Raw genomic sequence first — 10450 nt, 5'->3', positions numbered from 1 at the left:
ACAGAGAAGTGAAGCATCACCCCTCTGAATACACAGACACATTCGCCTGACCCCCCTGCTGCCAACATGCCATCACGTCCAGCCACTCACCCCTATGCCCCGTGGACACGTGTCGCACGGGCACCACGTGCACACACCACCCAGGTACCCTCAGATATACGCCCTGTAGATGCACTCGTTCCCCATGCATGTACCCCTTGCATTTACACAACTCCAGTACAGTGAAAACCAAGCCCTTCCCACAGGCCCCACATCCTTGCCCCCCCTCCCAAGGGAACACGAGCTGAACGGGCTAGAAATCAGCTGCAGGCAACAGTGAAACCGCAGACTGTTCCCTCCTCCACTTTGGCTGTGCCCGGGTGCGCTGTGGCTGGGGGGACTGTCGAGGCCCATCAATTCATTCCCTCGCTCTGCATTTTATGTGGCTGGTTTACCTTTAACATCTGGCTCCAGCCTCGGCACCCAGATCTGCTTCCAATTTACATTCCGGCCTTGAGATTGCTATCTAAATACTTCGGTGAAATGGAGCCAGAGGGTGGGAGCGACCTCGCCAGCTCCTTGCTGCCATTGTTCTCAGAGCCAGAGCTAGTCACGCAGCCCCCTTTCCGTCCCCACCGACCTGGGCATGGGGGATACTCGATAACCCCGTTGCAGCTGGCGCTGCACGCCTGACGGCAAACCCACAAGGAGAGTTGAAGGCTCAGCTCTCCTTGGTTTTAGCAAAGCACATGCACGCCAACACCTACCATCTCCCTTGCAGCCCCTTGTGTCACAACTGGACCCTGTGCCCCAGGGCATGGCCCCACATTTATACCATACCCTGCAGTGCCCCCAGTTGGCTCAAAAAGAGATGATCACTTCTGGTCCGGCGAAGAGGAGTCTGTCCCCGTTTCCGTCCCATTGCCGTTTCTAGCCCTGCTGGGACGCCACCCACTGCGGGGCTCTCTGATATCCCAGCCCTTGCCCAATTGTTCGTGCTGTTCTGGGCTGCTTCCTCAGGACTTTTTTTTTCCAGATGTTCCTGCTGACCAGAGGGATCCAGACGGGGTTGGCATAACGGGGTTGCACCAACCCAAAAGCGGAGCACCCCTAGTGACTCTCAGGGGAGCAGGGCTCTCACCCCATGGTGGGGTTCATGGATGGTGAAGAGACAGAAGAAAGCAAATGGAGAGAGAGAGATGAACCTAAGTCTCCCTCCAGCACCATGTACCTCTGGGTTCATTGTTCCTGGACAGACATACTGTGTTGACCAGAGTGAAGGATGCTTTGTCCTCACTTTAATCATATCACCCAGCCATAGTCCTGCTGGCCAAGACAGAAATGGATCTGTCTTGTCCGTTCTGCCCTGCTTCATCTTTGGCAAAACAGTCATTTCCTGAGGGATGGCAACACTGGAAGGGAAAATCAATATCCCCATTGAAGCCACTGCACAGAACTGGATGCAAAACCCAAGGGAAAAAGCGCAGGTGTAAAAGATAAGGCCTGGGTGTGTAAAGGAGACCTGCCAATTGCCATAGTGTGGCATTATAACAGGGACTCGTCTACCCCCTCCTCCACCACTCCACACACCTCTATTTTTACATCCCCATCCCCAGCTCTGTGCTCTCCTAAAAACGCTGCTATGCCAAACCAGCCATTTCCTTGCTTACTGAGAGACTTTGATTCTGGAAGCTGCTCCGTCTTGTTCCGGGAGATAAAAGTGATCTCAGGGCTTCATTAATCCTGGAAGGAACTCGATTAGAGATGAGAGCATTTGTTCAAAGCCCCGGGGAGGAGAGCTGTCACACAGCCCCTCTCGGGCTATCGAGTCAATCATGAAGAATCCATCTCAGTTGGCCTGTTAGTGAAAGCCGTGGCCCTTCATTAGTGCCAGTAACTGGGCATGTCATTAAAGTCTGATGAGGGAGATCGGAGCAAAAGGACCGAGAGAGAGAGACAGAGAAAAGGGGAGCAGGCAGGAGAGAGAAAAAGCCGCTTCCGAGATGGATTTGCTCCCGCGCTGTCTCCATCGCAGACCTCAAAGGCTGTGCAGCTAGGAGCACAACTTTCAGATGCTGTCCTGGGAGATTTTTCACCTTCAAACCCCCTCCGGTGCTCCAGAGGCTGCTGTCTGCCTTCAGTGGCAATCAGAAATTCAGCTGACAGGGTGACAGGGATATGGAGGGAACATCTGACACAGGGGCAGACTCTCTGCAAACTCCTCGGAGCACAGTGGCAGCTCACCTGCAAAGACAGGAAAGCCAAGACCCAGCTGAGCCAAGCTCTGCTTCCGGACCAGAAGCAGGTTTCTGCTGCACCTGTCATGTAGTGATAAAGGGTTGGCAATAAAAGCAGCCCCCCTTGGTGTTTTAATAGGAAGCAGCAGTGGGTGCCAGCACAAAATACTTACAAATGTGACCTGATCACAATGCTCAGGGGCAATGGCACTCATGTGAGCTGGACAGGCTTCTCCCTGTGACCACAGCCAGCCCCACATTGCCTCTCCCCTTAGCATTTCCTATAGCCAAATTGGCTGCCCCAGTATTCCCCCGTCTCTGCGGCCAACTCTTCTGCTTCAGCCATCCCTTCATGCCTGCTCCCTACAGCCAGTCGCACACTGCATCCCTGCTTCCCCCAGCCAAGCTGGCGGTCCTGGATCTGTAATGTCTGGCCTCTGATGCCCCTCTCCGAGTTTGCAGCCGGAGAGCCACTGGGACTTCTGTTTTATATCATTAGAGGGGTTTCTGACATTCGCTAGATGTGGTCATTTAGGCTTAGGTCACGTCTCCATGCTAGACTGGACACTGGTTGAAGTTTTATTGTACTCACATCCCAGGGAATCCCACTATTAACAACCCACTTCCTGGGGCCCTCACTAATATCACTGAATCTCTCTCTCTATAGCCGACTCTCCTGGTTCTCTCTAATCTAGCCAAGTCTTTCTACTCTGCCTCAATCACTGGAGCATGCTCAGCTCATTGCTTTTTTGCTCAATAATTCAAGACATCATTGGAGGCAAATCCTTGGCCAATGCAGCCTGATGTGAGGCTGAGACAAGAGGGGTGTCAGGATTGCCAGTTATTGGAGTATATCCCAGAGCTTAGCCCTTCTGACATCAGGAGACCCAGTACCAATAAAACTAGCTGAGGATAAATCCTGGGCAAACCCAGCTCTTGATCCTACCCACCTCAAGATCCTACTTTAGTCCAACTGGCTTAAGGCATTTGGGTCAGAAGAAAAGATGGCACCTCCAGCTGGTTCTGGACTCATCCCATTTACTATGCAACTTCACAGCAGCTCCCCAGCCTGAATGAAGGGAGATAACTCACTGAACCAGTTTCTAGGACGTTTGGACAGGGATTTCCAGCCTGGAAAGCCAATAATCCGGAGGAATCAACTGGATAAAATACTACTCCTAGGCAGAAGCGGAGGAGATCTGGATGAGTAGCAAAGTCAGCAACCTGCCAGGAGCTGCAGTATGTGGGTAAATGCTAACTGTCATAAAAGATTGCTCGTGCAGGGGAAAGAGGAGGAGGTAGGGTGGGAAGCAGTTGCTACTGCTTACTTGAGATCTGTGGCTGAAAGCCAGGCAAAAAGGGTCCAAATGGGTCAAAGCTGTACAGCAAAGCAGTGGCTCTAGGGAGAACGCCGCCTTCCCCATCCTAATAAAGCTGCTTGTTCAGTGCTAGAAGAAAGCGATTTTGTACAGCTCTCAGCCACTGCAACCTAATGCTAGCTCCTACCTCCGACATCTCCCCCACACCTGGCTCACTGCAAGCCAGCTGCAATACGGGCCATGACAGCCCTTGGTAGGAAAAGGTCAAAGAATCTTGTTGGTGCGTCTGCTCAGCTCCCCAGTGAGCTGGCAGCTTTTGTCAGGAACCGTCTGCTTCTCTCCAGGCTCAATGGCACTCACTGCGTCTTATTAGCTCAGCTCACCTGCACCACCCAGTCCTGCTGGGCTTGGCCTTTCACATCCTACTCTTTTTTTTTTTTTTGCCTCCCTGCCCATCAGTGTACACTAGCTCCTCTCTTCTCTCTCTCTCCCTCCCTTCAGACACTTTTTTTCACTGGATATTTCCTTTCCCTCTCTGCCTTGACCAGATCTCAAGCACCAGCCTGGAGATGTACTAAGCGTGTCTCTGGCTTTGCCCGGTGGGGTTAAAAACTAACAGGACCCACCGAGCTGCAGGCCGGAACAGCTGCCCCTCTGCAAAGGAGGACACTACCTCGCTGCCCCCTAACACAATCTGGAATGGGCCGTGCTAAATCCAGCACCTGGACATGGGGTGACTGACCCCATTGTGCAAACAAATGGAGCCAGGACAGATTGTGCCTGCAAACAGCCTGGCTGGCTCTGGGCAGCTGGGACCACTTGGCAGAAAGAGGCTTGCATTGCCAACAGATTAAAACATGCTATTAATTGAAGAAAACAGCAACGCGCAGGGAAAATAGCTAGAATTAAAATTAAATTCAAATTACAACTTCACTGAAGCTCCTGGCAAGATTCCCTTAATCTTGCCTGTAAGTTGGTCTCCTTCAGATCCATGAAAAGCCCTTGGGTCAAATGCCAGAGCCCAGAATCTGATGCCTGGATCTGCCCAAAGGCCCAGGACAAGTCAGCACACGCTGAACCCAGGGCTGAAATTCCTGCCAGGGAAGGAGGGCAATGTTTGGAAACTGGTTGAAGCTTCAGGACGTCTGGGCTCTATTTCCAGCTATGCTAGTGGCTCCCTGCCATGATCGAGGCCCAATATGAATGCTAAGGGCCTTGGTTTTCCCCATCTGTTAAATGGGAATAATACTCTTCTCCACCTCCCAGAAATACAATGGCCCTATTCAGGAAAGGACTTCTTCATGTAAGTGCTTTAGCTCTGGACACCATCCAGCGTAGAAAGGGGGAGGACCTAGACAGGCTTCAGTCCCAGGGGTTAGCATATCGCTTGCAGTGCTGGATGCTGCCTGGAGAAGGCAGCAACTCATCCGCAGTGACCCAGCTCTTATTGCCCAGTGGCAGCACAGCTCCAGCTCTCTTCCAGCAGATGCAAAGGCAACCAGCACTTTGCCCTAACAATTCACCTGGAAGCATGCGTTTGCTGCATAGCAGTTGAACTCTCCTCCCGGGGGCCTTGATCAGAATGCACGTAATTTGTATAAAGCCGCTTTAATACTACAAGAAGAAACATTTTTCCCCTTTAAATATTAATGCCTTATATAAGAGGCTGTCTAGAGACTCCAGCTGCAGCCTGGGCAGAAGCAGGAGAGAAGCCTTTTCCAGGAGACAACCTGTCCTTTCTCCAAAAGCTCAGGTTTGTGATGAGTTGGCTCAAAGCCAGATGGGCTGGACTGGAGGAACCACTAGACCCAGCCCAGGATTGAGCCCGTCTTCATGTAGGTTCTGACATGTTTGCTAAATGTAAACACAGCCTTTGGCCATGCCACTCAGCCATGTCAGTAAAGCTGGCTTCCACCCTCAGATCTGATGGCTCTCCCACCTGCTCCTTGCTATGACTTCGGATATCACATTCGACCAAATAACATGGGTCAAGTCAATGGCATGCCCAACCAGAAGAGCACTCCCCAATGGAATGGGCCCAGAAGAAATAAGACCAACCAGGCAGAAGGGTAGGAAGAGTCAACTCTGATTTGGAGTTGATCTGAGAGCATATTAAATCAAGTTGTCTTTGCAGGAGGGAATAGGATGGGAGGTAGAAGAGAAAGTTGGTTTAGATGCATGTCGAGAAAACATAGTCTTTGCAGCATGGGTTTCATTTTACCAGCTAGTTCCCTTAGGCAGACCTGCCCAGAATGACTGCCCTCACCCACCAACCTGTCCAACTGGTATGAACCAACACAACTGCCCTTACCCACACCCGGGGTGGATCGACTGGAGGGGAGGGCTGGGGGTGAGGGGGTAGTGGTGCAGTTGCACTCCCCTCCATGCAAATTTTAAAACCAACTGCCTGGGAGGGGCAGCAGCATTTCTATTCATGCAGCACTGAGAGCCAATTGACTCCATGGCTCATCGTCATCTCCCCGATTCCGGCTAATCTCTCTCCACTCCACAGGTGTAAGTTACCCTCTATACTTCTTAATAGTCTTACAGTCCCACTATTCAAACTATCCTTTCTTCTATAATGTTGCCATCCATTAGCCATTCTCAGTAATGTCTCTTATATTTCAGGTGTGGTACTATTCACTTAACTGCAGAAATGACTGATAGTAAAATCCTGGAGGCACTGTCAAGATGCCCAAGAAGGCTGCATTTTGTTTCATGAATCTGAATAAGGGATGTACATTTAACTACAATGCCTACAGGACTAATGACATATCATCTTTGGACTGTTTTTTTTTGCCTAGTGGGTTTTTTTTAAACACTTTATATATAATTTAGCAATGACTGCATATTCCAACAGCTATATTTGTTTTTGCTTTGATCTTAAACCAAATAATACAGTGCTCCCCCCTCCCCCCAGCATATTAGCAAAGCACCTACTTGCTCTTTAACTGGAGAAAATACGTACTGTTACATGTGATGATATGCCACACTGTCTATACCCCCCTTTTCAAAATCCCAGATCCACCCATGCCCACACCCTTCCAACTCAGCCCCACACAGCTGTCCTCAGGTGTACTCTGTAATAACTCATCTGGCTCTGCTGGATAGGTAAGTGTTATAAAACTCATACTTCATCCTGACCCTGGAAAAGATCCCACAACACCCAACCAGTTCTGGTCATGCCTCTGGAAAGCAGGACATTTTAAGATATGCAAACTTGAGCTGTTTGTCCCTGTACCCTTTTCCTTATGTTCTCCACCAAAAAAAGAAGATATTTTACAATTCCTTCATAAGCTCATATGTCCTTTGCATGCCAGGTCAGCTCAATATACTCACCACTCTCCAGGACCAGCAAACTCATCTTCAATCTAGCTGGGCGGCCTCTCAAGGCCAGTCCAACTCCACCAAATCCACTCACTCTGCCTGAGTGTGAAGAACAGGTGGTCCCACTCGGCAACAAGGAGCAGGCTGGGGGCAAAAGCAGCCACTGTTGAGATACCCTCGTTCCAGCTGTCCCACCTGAGGGCCCACTTCTGTTCTAGCAAAAATCAGTGGGAGCTGTATGTGTGACTTAAATGGCAGTGGGAAGGGGTTGCTAATGTTTGTCACGTGCTACAAGAACCTCATTCAAAGGCGCTCTGGAGTGGAAGTGCAAAGTATAATTAAATTACTAGGTGGTCGACACATGCTATAGAAGCAAGGATTAGCCTGCTGGTCCCGAGGCCTCATGTCAGCAAAGTATTTAAGTACGTGCCAAACATCTAGCACATGTGCGAGCCCAATGGGACAACTCCTTTGCTTAAAGTTGGAGTGTAAGAGGTGTTGAACTGGGAGCTGGATGCTGTAATGGGCATGCCTGTCTTCCTGCAGTATTTATGGCATCGATCTATACAGGCTGAAATGAAGACACTCTCTAGGCCACATGTGGCCTCCATCCTGTCAGCTTTGCTGACAGCTTGGGTCACAGTTTAGATAAAGACACTTACCATTAGTTACAGGCTGTGGAAAACACTGTCACTGATGATTAGCCTCCAGTGCCTCACCTACTGCCTGTTGCTCACCCCCAGTAGGAGCTGAGTGAGGGTGGATATTTGGAGAAGGGAGGTTGCCAGATGGATGTTCCAGCAAGGGGAACATGAATGTGGGCTGCAGGGTGTTGAAGTGTCACCACACACACACACACACACACACACACACGTACGTGACTTTGCTATGTAGCATGCTCTTCTGGTGCTGGACGGCCATCACAGTGGTTAATCAGGGTATGCCCCAGAAGCAGGACATTTGGGGACGAATTCCTCTCTGGGCTGGATGTGTAACACAGCACCTCTAGGAGGGTTGCTAGCTGGAAAAGATCCCACAAGAGCCTGGGATCCCACAGACACCTAGGACTCTGTGCCTTAAAGGCTTTTACAGTCTGGGCAAGACAACTGGGCTCTGGTAGGCAGGCTCTTCCAGATGCACCAAGAGAGCTTCCCTAAACTTCTCCAATGGATCAGCAGTGTGTTTTGAAAAACAAATGCCAACCCCTCTTCCCCCAGCAAAGTTGTGACATAGATTTATGTGCCTGGCAGGTAACCCAGCTCCCTACGCTGCCCTCAGCCTTCCCTGCCCACCTGGCAGCTACAAAGCCAACTCATCTGCCTGGAAGTAAAACAGAAGTCCCCGTTTTAGTTTAAAACTCCACTTGGGTTCAAACCAGGATTTGGTGCCATGTGCCATACCATGCAAAGTCCACCTTGCCAGCGCTTGATGCAGAATAAAAGGAATCCACAAATGTGGAATTTCTCGTTGAACAGATATTCCCATTTTGGATAGCTCTGCTGACCACCACCAACCTGTGTGTGTGACCAATCCACCACTGGAGGGGGACAGGTCACCAGAGAGAGAGTGTGGGGCTTGGGTACATGCTAAAGGGTCTAAAATGCCAAAAGTACTCCTCTGGGCTCAAAAACCTCAACAAAACTGGCCCTCTCAGGGCATTTCATCACAATTGCTTCTCCTCCCGCCTCCTGACCACAACCTCAGGGGATATCCATCTCCATTCTTGGAGCTGGTCCGAAAGTGTCATTTTTCCATCAATATTTTTTAAATGAAAAGGAATTTTCCATTTTTCCAGATTATAAGCTGTTTTGGGCACAGACTCTCTCCCTCTCTGTTTGTACAGCACCTAACGCAACGGGGCCCATTCCTTGGTCTGTAGCCACTACCATAATACGTGCAATGATTAATAGCAAGTGTCAGGATTTCCATTCTAGGTGTCTGTTACTAGAGGTTAATTACTCAGCTCTGACAATTCGCACTAGGCTGAAGTATGCTAAACAACTCCTCAGCCCAGGAACATACTGATCATTAATCTATCGTGGAATGAATCAATTTGGTTGTGTTCAAGTCAGAGGAGGACAGAAATAGCAGCTTGCCAGCTCTGGGAGCTGCTCACTTTGGAGATGGCCGAGCTAAAAGAACTGAGTGGGTTTAAAAATAAATTGCTTGGACACCAAAGTGGGCCTGAATATGATATACTCTAAGACCCCAAGAAAGCATCTCTCATGAGCATCTGAGACAGGGTTCTCAGAAGGATGAGGACCGTGCAGGTGGTGCTATGGCCTGACCGTACAGAGCTCAGATCTCCCCCTGCACACTGTCCCTGGCACTGAAAGTTTAGGACATGCCACAATAAGGGATTTAGAGCATGGCAATATTTGAGATGTGCCTCAGGGTTTCATAGGTAATGCATTTGCCATCAGTAGGATCCGACTTCTGAAAGAGCCCAGATTACATCTAGGTGCCTAAGTCAGGGGCTGGATCTTGGAAAGGGCACCGCGCAGTGGGGCTGGCTGCATACAGAGCATATTCTGCTGAAGGTGTGAGTGCTTGAAAACCTGGCCCTACCGGTCCTTTGATTGCTCACCTCCCCCCAAGGACTGCAAACCCCTGCTGCACTGGGAGCAAGCACTGGCGATACCCTGGCTATCTCCTACACTTTGAAATGTGTCGTGCTATCCCAGAGGGCCACAGGGAGAGACATCCAGGACATCAGTCTAATACTTGATCTGACAGACATCACAGATGCCCACCTGTCCCCTCAATCCCAGTTCTGAGCTGCTGGATCCTCACTCAAACCAGCTCTTTTGTGCACAGAAATGTTTACTCCCTGGCATGTCTCTAGGAAATATCTCTACATCACCACTCCCCCCTGGTCCTGGCAGGGGGAGTAGGAAAGGGGGAGCATTTGTTATGGCTACATCTAACCTACAGGCTGTAATGTTAAGGCTACTCTAACTTATACCAGGGACCAGACAGATCCTTGTACAACCCCAGGTCATTTGGAAAAAAAGAAATATCTATCTATCTATCTATCTATCTATCCATCCATCCATCCATCTCTTTCCTTCTCCTCCTTGCCCCAGATGCAGGAATGGGGCATCCGAGACTCAGCCAGAGGGCAAAAATAAACTCTAGGGACCATAGGTTACAGAGGATGACACAACAGGCCTGAGTTCCTCCTCTCCCCTCATCCTGAAGAGGACTTTGTCCCTAACTTGTATTTCTCCTTTTAAATTATTTTTTTTATTCACTCTGTTTCTCTTAGAAGTGAGACAATCATTTCCTGCTCCCCTCCCTTAACAGCCTTTTTTTCCCATTCCACAAACACTGATTTACTTCTTCATCTGCTTTCCTCGCAAAGCGTGAGACAACATGCCCGTGATGGGCTCAGTTTGCACCTCCAAGATTATTAAAACCACCATCAATGTCATCATGGCCTGGGGAAGTGGGTTGTCAGCTAAATTACATCCCTTCTACTGGCACGATGGATAGCTTTGTAGCAGGACAATAATATTGCGTGGACATGCACTATAAGTAGTTATGGGTTTCATTGATTTCTTAGCAACAGAGCTGTAGGTTTTAAAA

At 49.6% G+C, this 10450-nt stretch overlaps 1 long non-coding RNA gene across 1 annotated transcript in view; it reads right to left on the bottom strand.

Annotated features, from left to right (window-relative positions):
- Positions 1–2201, bottom strand: part of LOC112549602 — an 18437-nt gene extending 16236 nt beyond the window's left edge. The window contains exon 1 of the long non-coding RNA XR_003093093.1: positions 1650–2201. This is a non-coding gene — a long non-coding RNA (uncharacterized LOC112549602). The remainder of the gene's footprint in view (positions 1–1649) is intronic.
- Positions 2202–10450: the final 8249 nt, after the last annotated feature.

The sequence above is a fragment of the Alligator sinensis genome, unplaced genomic scaffold (assembly GCF_000455745.1).
Source record: "Alligator sinensis unplaced genomic scaffold, ASM45574v1 scaffold876_1, whole genome shotgun sequence".
Lineage (NCBI taxonomy): Eukaryota > Metazoa > Chordata > Crocodylia > Alligatoridae > Alligator > Alligator sinensis.
This window is presented reverse-complemented; position numbering and strand designations above follow the sequence as displayed.